General features: G+C 44.4%; 1 protein-coding gene across 1 annotated transcript in view; it reads left to right on the forward strand.

Annotated features, from left to right (window-relative positions):
• LOC117312133 (uncharacterized) overlaps positions 1-1,132 on the forward strand; it is a 125,736-nt gene extending 124,604 nt beyond the window's left edge. Inside the window, exon 12 of the mRNA XM_073804636.1 lies at positions 542-1,132. The gene's annotated coding sequence lies outside the window, so the exon portion shown is untranslated. The remainder of the gene's footprint in view (positions 1-541) is intronic.
• Positions 1,133-8,933: the final 7,801 nt, after the last annotated feature.

The raw sequence follows: 8,933 nt of genomic DNA on the forward strand, positions 1-8,933 counted from the left end.
CCACGCGAATATACTTAACAATGTTGAACTGTATATTTAAAAATGGTTAAGAGATAAATTTAATGTTACATGTTTTTTTTTTTTTAACATACACACACACACGAAATTAGCTGTGTAAAGTACAGTTTCCAAAAAAGTACAAGTCAAATGTTTATCTGGGCTGATCTTCTAATTATGTTCTAATAAATATACATAATTCTGGAGTTGGTAATTCTATTATAACGCCCATCTGATTGGTCAAGTCTTTACGGCCAATGAGTAGCACAGTACTGAGAAATTATGTATTAATCACTAGACAGATATCTTAGGAGTTTTATGCTAAATTTATCACTTTCCTTAAAAAGAGAGCTGTTGGTTTGTAGGGACAAAATTTAGTGGCAGATGAAACCAAAGCAAGAATGATTATTCACATCTTGGTGTGACAATCCCAGTTGGTTCCTGGGTGAGTTTCATTCTATTTTGCCTGACATCAAGATTTCAATGTACATGGCTCATTAGTGCTTGTAGGCATTTCTATAATGGCAATTTATTACACTTTCAGGTGACAGAATCTGTCCTTTGAAGAACTGCTTTCTGACCTCCTCCTCTTTCCACCCACAACACCTGCCAGATGAAGTGGCCTGTTCTCTTTTCCTGTCCCCATACAGACACTGGAAGTTTTTGTGTGCAGGAGAGCAGGGCTGAAAAGCTTTGGCAGGAAGGTTTTTGCAGCAGCCTGCCTGTCGAACTGCATGGATCAACAATTTCTCAATTAGAAGAAGATAGACGAGAAGATAAAGTATGCGGGGACTGTAAAGCTTCAAGCAGCAGCTGAGGAAGATTTTGGAACATCTGGTCAGAATATATTTCTTTTTAGGTAAGCATTCCTTTTTACAACGAGCATATATAAAGCGTGAAATTGGCTTACCCCAGCTCCTCCTTACAAGGGAGAAGCTAGTTAGATTTATCACTCCTTTGATGCAGGTCTGGAGAGAGTGGGGTAGCATGTGGCATTCCCACCGGAGGTTCCCCCAAATCCTTTGGGCTCTTCTCAGAGAGAACATTTGTCTGCTATATCAAACCCATTTTTAAAAACCTGTTCAGGTTGGCAGTGTAAAATACCATTCACAAAAATAAAACCCAATTCATGATGTGTCTGTTTTTTTCCTCCATGAAATTTATGTCTGAGCAACGGATGCCATCATCACAAAACTTCTCTCTCTCTTGATTTAAAAAGTTGATTCTTTGTGTATGTGGCTCATTCCCTTGCTTTGTTAAATTTTAAAATTTCTTTCATGTTGGGCAATAAACGCTGAATGAATGGTTTTGTCTGTATCTGGCTTCATGTTGTGTGTTCATAGCATCCCCAAACCAAACTGCATTGCTTTTTTACTGTGTAAGACTGTAACTAACAGGTTTCATAATGCACCCTTTTTTAAGAGAATAGCATAACCAGCCAATAAAACCAAATTACCAGTTATTTTAAAATTGTATGAACAGACTGCAGAAGGAGAGCTGAGTTCAAATTAGGGCTTCCCAGTTCATGGAAAATTTTAAATCCCTATGCTGGAAGAGTATATTTCATTTAATGGTAATTGCTTACATGGCATTGTGTTATATTATTATCCATGCTACAATAATTCGAAATCAACCTCACTTTATGAAATATACACTAATCACATTTAGCGTCACATCCGAAGTGCTTTTAAATATTCATCTATAATAAACATGGTTTTAAACTAATGTACATAAAAGGAAATTTTTCTAATTTGGGATTTTCAACTTACTGATTCACTTCCCCTGTACCCAAACTAAGCATGCCCTTTATTAAACAACCATGCAATCAGATAATTTACATACATTCCTGTATTTCCCCATTATTCTTTAGCTCTTAAAATAGTTCTGAGTTTCAGCTGTGGCTTACATAAAATTTAGCCTTGTAATAACGAAGGTCTATTATTTATGCAAGGCTTTCTGTAATATAAAGAAAAAAAATGACTAGAAACTTTTTACACTCCAGGAGAGAATGAGATTAGTTGAAGATAGAGCCCTACGGAGTTAAAACTATTCCAGAAGCAAAGAAAGGCTTAGCAAATCATATGAATTTCAGGGTACAGTTAAGCTATACTGTCATCTTTGGGTGTGCTATACATTTTCATTAAAACAATTAAGATCAAACTATATTGAAATAACCCGGAGTCTTTAGGTTTCATCCAAAGACAAACTAAAAGTTGCATCAATGGGAAGAGTTAATCTTTTCACCTCTACTTACATCCAGAAGGGAAGAAAAACAGCCTCACCTTATGTAGTTAGTACACACAGTTCAGGAATCACCATTACTGTGAATTACCAGTTTCCTTTTCTTTATTTCCGCCCTCACTGTGCCCTGCCTGCCCTTGGTCATTTCACTGTTCATTAGCACCTCACTAGAAGAGGGAGAGGAGAAAGAAGAGGATGTGAAATTAAGCATTCAACTTTGTCACTTGGTAACAAAGGTGACAAAGAGGTTCAGGAGGAGTTAAAACTAAGAGTTAAAAATAGATGTTAAAATTATCGATGTGTTTCAGCGACCCATGCTGGGCATGTCATTATCAGAACTAATTAAGAGTTAGCCGAGTGACAATGCATTTCTACAACAGATGTCAGCACTTTCCCGAAATCCGCTCCGTGATTGGAGAAGGTTTGGTTCATGTATAACAAGCATTTAGAAAAAAAAGAAAGAATGAATCCCTGTTTTATAAAATAAGGGGTTCAAATAATGATTTCTATTGTGCAAATTGCTTCAAAATTCTGTTTGTTAAAGACATCTGTCAAAAGATAGAGATATCATCTAGTTGTATATTTATGATTTTTCACTTTAACTTCAATTTAAGAAAAAGTAAAAAGAATAAATATGTCTAGGAGAAATAGAGAAGACTGCAGGGTGGTGTGAGCTCCAGCTCCCCAAATCAAGGAGGGCAAAGTCACAGAATGCGAAATAATTCAGGAGTGGAATGGTTCTAGCGCACCCTCATCTTTTTCTTTCTTTTCATAGAAACCCCAAAAGTTTGTTCCCCAGTCTCCCCTGTAAATGCCCAGTTGCTTCTTTAGTTGCAGAAAAAGAAGAAAGAAAAGAAGGGAGAACAATGGCTCAGAAGACTGAAACTAAGAGCCAGATGGTTAATTCAGCTATGAAGGGCAAAGGGAAGCCCCAAACACCATTTGGGGTAGATCCTTTTAAGGCTCCTAGGATTGAGGAAATCAGGTGGTACCACTTTAAATGTTTGACCATGAGTGAGTCATTGGAGAGCCACTTTTGGTAAGTTTAGGAATCAGAGAACAAAGTTGTCCCGCTGCAGATTGATCTGTTTCCTGCAGGGCTGAACAGATTATGGCTTCGGAGCCGGGCTGTCCTTGTTGGAGGGCACAATGCACCATAGATTTTTATTTTCACGAATCAGACTCCAGAGGTTTGTGGTCTTCCAGACAGCAGCTGGCGCCGGGCAGAGGCATCTCTTCGGGCCGGAGCTGCTGGCGACCGCGCGGCGCTTGGCTATGCGTCCCAGGCAGGCGGGCCAGCACCGCAGCCTATGCCTCCCGTTCCGAGCAGACGCCGTTCCCTTCTGGAAGGGCTCTGGGGGCTCGCAACTGACTGCTCCTCAGCAAATTTGGGGGAAGAGGAGCTGGTTTGAAGGAAAGGAGGGAGTAGGTTTGGAAAAGGGTTGGCTCCTTCTCATAACTCTGGTGCCTGAAGGGGGTGAGATAGACGGTGGCCAAATAAACTGAAGGGAGATGATCCCATTTGGAGTAACGAGGATTTCTGGATGAGCCGACGATGTGCCCTGCAACTGTCGATTTGGCAGGAGATTTGACTCAATCAACTGCTGTTTGGTTCCTACTTCAAACCGACCTCGCCCCCACCCGCGCCCCCCTCCCGGGCCTGTGTTCTGACCGACTCCCAAGACTCGGGTTGGGAGCGAGCGGAGCAAGCAAGAATCAAAAGTCGGCCTTCCTTTGGTCTCTGTTTGTGGCAGATGTACAGCTGGCTTGGTTCTGAGCAGGTTGGTGTGTGAGGGGAAGCCAGAGCCGCTTCGTCTCTTTGGCGAGGTTTGGGTGTGTGTCTTGGGTGGGTGGGTAGGAAGAGGTAGGTAGCAGGGTTAGGCGGGAGGATTGAGCAGAGCCCCCTAAATATCTTCTTAGCTGCCCCTCCAGCCCCCAGCGTCCAGCCCCCGCCGCGCCTCCTCCTGGCGGCGCGGGAGAGAGGAGCGGGTGAGGAGGGCGCGGGGGTGGGGGGCGCCCAACAGCTAGTCGAGCCGCGGTGGCGGCGGGGCTGTCTCTTTAAGCGCTCCGGAGGGGCCGGGCCCGGAGGGCGGCGAGCGCGTTTCCATGGCACCGAGGCTGAGGAAGCTGCGGGGCTGCTGGGCTCGCAGGTTGCCAGTCGCTCCCGGCGGAGCAGGGGCGCGCATCTCGGCGGCCCCGGGCGCCTCGGGGAGTCGCCAAGGCGCTCCGCCTGCGCTCTCCGCGTCGCGGGTGATGCCTAGTGGGGCCGAGCTGCTTTCGCGCCCTCCGCAGGGAGACGCATCTCGTTGGACCCGCGAGCCCGCACACCAACTTCTGCCCGCCCAGCGAGCTCAACTTCTGCGCGGGGCTCGGACTTGCGGAGCCGGAGTGGCGCGCGGCGCGCAGTCGGCGTGGCGGCTGGAGCAGCTCCGCCCGGCGGAGGTGACCTGGCGACTGTGGCTCTGGTGTGGCTCTGGTGAGCTTGGGTGGCCGCCGGCTGGCCGCCAGGCAGAGCCCTTCATCTCCGTCCGGGCATGTAAGTGGCGCCCGCGCGCTCCGGGACGTGGGGGGAGAGCCGGCCCCGTATGCCTCCGCCGACCCCAGACCTGCCGCAGCCCTGGCGGCCGCAGCCGTTCCCTCCCGGAAGGGATGGAGGGCAGGAGGGGCAGGCGGGCACCGGGCGGGGTCGGCGAGCAGTCCCAGGCAGAGCGCGGCGGGAACGCTGTCCTCAACGGGTCCTCGGGTCAGAGACGAAGACCCGGGGGGGCTGGGTGCTTTCCACCTGACATACTTTCTCAGCGCCTGACAGAATTTTCCCGCAAATTGTGTGTGTGTGTGTGTTAATTTCCTGTTTGGAAGAGTAACTGGCTAATAATAAGTTCCACTTTCTGAAAGGGTTTTGAATGAAATCGTTACTTGACATGCCCTTTCTAGAGACCAAAGTTTATATATATATAGAGAGAGAGAGAGAGAGAGAGAGAGAGTCTTTTTTTTTTTTTTTTTTTTGAGAAGTATCTCCGAGTCCGAAGGAGTGGATTATTCCACAGGTTTGACGAGAGGCGAACCCCGGCTCATTCGCCGAAGTGAGGAGCTGGGGAAGAGAGAATGTCAAGGGCTGAATGCGCAGCCACTTAGATGCCAGCCCGGTTAGGAGAGAACTAAAGAGTAGGAAGATGACTGAAACGCATCCTCTGAGGGTGGGTCATGGTTTCATTTGCAGATTAGAAGTGAAGAAGGGAGGAGATACTCGTTCTTGGTCCCTGTGTGAGCTGTAGTGAGAAGCTCAGGGGAAGTGTGAATCTTTCCCAATTGCCCGGTCGCCTTGACCGGCGGAAGAAGTTTGCATTAAATTCTGTAGCATCATGGGATCATCATCGAACTATCTGAGAGAGAAGCCAAATTTAACTGATTTTCCTTTCTGCTCCTGAGCGGTTATGAATAGACGCCAGGGTATTTTGAACCTTTAAACGTCTTTGCTACTTCTTTGCTTCATCTTTGATTTTCTGAAATGTGAATGCTTTATAGTAGAAAAATGGTTTAGAGGAGTACACAAGGCCATCCATACCTTTCTGGGTCTTGACTTTTTCTTGTCAAAAAAATACTATTCTTGGATTCACTTTACATTTCCATATTTCATTCTTCTCATGTGAGATTCGATTTACTACCTGGTTACTGCAAATGTCACTAACCATAAATCTTGAGACATGGCCACAGTGAGGTGGTATCGCAGAACAACTTGCCTACATAGTTTGTAAATACGTTTTTCGGCAGAAATGCAAGAAATTTCTGGGTAGGTGATTTATTTTACATTGATAAGATGTGTCTTGTTTATCTGAATAGGCGTTTCCTCTCCAGTTCATCTCAGGAAACACATCTTACTTTGGGTATCTTGTACATGCATAAACCTCCACTTTTTAGCACCTGCTTTTTTAGCATGCTTGCTGGCTAGCCATGCTCTTACTTTTACAAGCGCTGTTATTGAAGTGGACCCTGGCTGGCCTATTAGGACCCTGGCTGGCCCATGCACATGAAACAGAAAAATTCCTTTGGGGGAGGGACACTGAAAAACAACTGAAATACCACCTCACTTTTCATATTGCTTAGATATTTTAACTCATGTTTCAGTATTGATACTTTTGTTGAAAAGGCTGGAAGGATGACATTGCATTTTTTTTTAAAGGACACTGCTGCTGCAGCTCATTCATTTATCAGGTGAGATGAGATTGGATATTAAAACCAATATAAATTCTTGGGTGTTTAATAGAGATGCTCTTTTTTGGAGTTATTGAGATCATTCTGATGACTCTTAGTACTTTCTGAAATCTGGATGGGAAACCCTGGTATTAGAGTTAATGGTTTCTTCAGCAGGAACCATGTTGGGATTTAGTGCTAGGTTTCTGCAGATGCCTTTGCAATCGTTGTAGGCATGTGCAATAAAACCATGTATAGCACTTGGCTTCCACACACCTGTCCATCTATTAAATTAAAGAGAATTCTTCCTGAGATTTTTATTGACCTCTGAGGTCCATTATCAGTGAGAGCAGGCTTCTAATGAGATGAGGACCACTAATGAGAACACATCATCCTACTGACTGGCACTTATAGGTCATTAACACAGGTAAAAATTTTGTGTAGCTGATCTTGTACTTGAGCAGATTTTGGAGCCGGGGTGACAACTGAAAAGAGGAAATGACTGTGCAGCTAAATAACAGTCAGCCTAAACGTAATGCATTGTATTACGGTACATTACTCCACAGGTAAGCTCCTTTTCAAAGGAGATTTTACTAATGAAGCAAAAGATGTAATGTATGACTTACAGGTCCTCCAACTCTAATGATAATTGATCTGATAACCTTGTCTTATCACTTTTAGGAAACCCCGTATAACTAAGGTTAGGCAGATTCATAAAGTCAGTATTTCACAAAGAGCGCCTACGTACCTCCTATGTAATTCCACGTTGGAAATCACAGGTAATGAATACTTAATCTTTTTGAATTCTTAGTTAGATGCTAGGCAAATTTCTAACTACTTTACATGTATTATTTCATATTATCCTGGAAATAGCCCTACAAGGTAGGCATCATTATCATCTCCGTTTATGATGAAGAAAGAGACACAGTCAGGTTACGTTCACACTCCAAGAGTTTGTGAGATTTGGATCCAGGTAGTTTGAATTCCAGTGCTGGAGTTCTTAACAAATATCATCCCTTTCAGAACACCTAGGCCCAGCCAGTGTTTCTAAGAAGTTCTTTGTAATCAGTGCCGGGGGTTCTCAGTGGGAGGCTGGCTAGTACCTTCTACCTAGTGCGTATTGAGGAACCTGTGGGGCTTTTTTGACTGTTGTGAAAGCTATAGGGTTCTGTTGGCATTTGGTGCTGGGTATGGAGGCGGGTTGGGGTGCTGATTGTCCTGCGGTGGGTAAGATCGTTCCACACAAGGAAGATCTGCTTTTTCTCCTCACTGAGACTCTTCATAAGAAATTTCCTGCTCTCTCATGGCTGTAGACACTTAAAACACTTAAAGCAATGGGCTCGGCTTAAACTGGGAATCGTGGAATAGGGAAAGCTATCCATGGCAAGTATATTACGAATTGGAGAGTTGTAACCGGTGATGGCATTTAAAAAAAAATTAAGTTTTGGCTGCGTTGGGTCTTTGTTGCTGCACGCGGGCTTTCTCTAGTTGCAGCCAGCGGGGGCTACTCTTCGTTGCGGTGCGCGGGCTTCTCATTGCGGTGGTTTCTCTTGTTGCGGAGCACCGGCTCTAGGCACGTGGGCTTCAGTAGTTGTGGCATGCGGGCTCAGTAGTTGTGGCGCATGGGCTTAGTTGCTCCGAGGCATGTGGACTTTTCCAGGACCAGGGATTGAACCTGTGTCCCCTGCATTGGTAGGCGGATTCTTAGCCACTGCGCCACCAGGGAAGTCCCGGTGATAGCATTTTGATAAAGGGGTATTGAAGAGTTTACTTATGTTAATGGTACTCTGCAAATGTTTTCTCAAGGATTAAATAGATGGAAATAAACTCTACTCCACATCTTTGAGACATCAAAGGAAAATGACTGGCTGTAATACACTCTATTAAATTTATCCTTTGTGATGCTCTCTTGTAAACACTTGCATAATTATTGTATACAACATGATGGATGTAGTAAACATGAGAGTGTTGCAGACAGATATCACACAGGCAGAAGTCTATAAAGGCAGATCCAGTAGCTGAAGCTCCCGGGACTTGAGATACTTGGCATTCTCTGACACTTGGGGGGGATTTTAAAAAGGTATGGTCACTTTGTGACTCAACAGTCTCCTAAACTGTTTAAGACAGCGCACATCCATTCCCTAATGTAGGTATCCAATACAGGTTGACATACAAATCCAAAATGTGCCTGATCTGATACAGTTTATCCACTCGACCCTCACATCCAACACATGCCTGTAGAACTGTTTAACCTCAGCCTTCTGTAGCTGATGTAGAAACTTGTGGTCAGAGTGGCAGAGATTTAGATTTTCAAATAATGAATAAATTTAGAAGTAGAGAAAGGTAAAAAGGTTTAATAATTCAGAATCACACCATGCTGGAATTTGTTTTATTTTGGTTTTGTGTTTTACTTCTGAGAAAGCCTGAAATTGAGCCAATTAGAGACGTCTGGGGCTAATAACAGTCCACTTTTAAATTTACAAATAATTTAAGACTGGTCTGTG

This window comes from Tursiops truncatus, chromosome 4 (assembly GCF_011762595.2).
Source record: "Tursiops truncatus isolate mTurTru1 chromosome 4, mTurTru1.mat.Y, whole genome shotgun sequence".
Lineage (NCBI taxonomy): Eukaryota > Metazoa > Chordata > Mammalia > Artiodactyla > Delphinidae > Tursiops > Tursiops truncatus.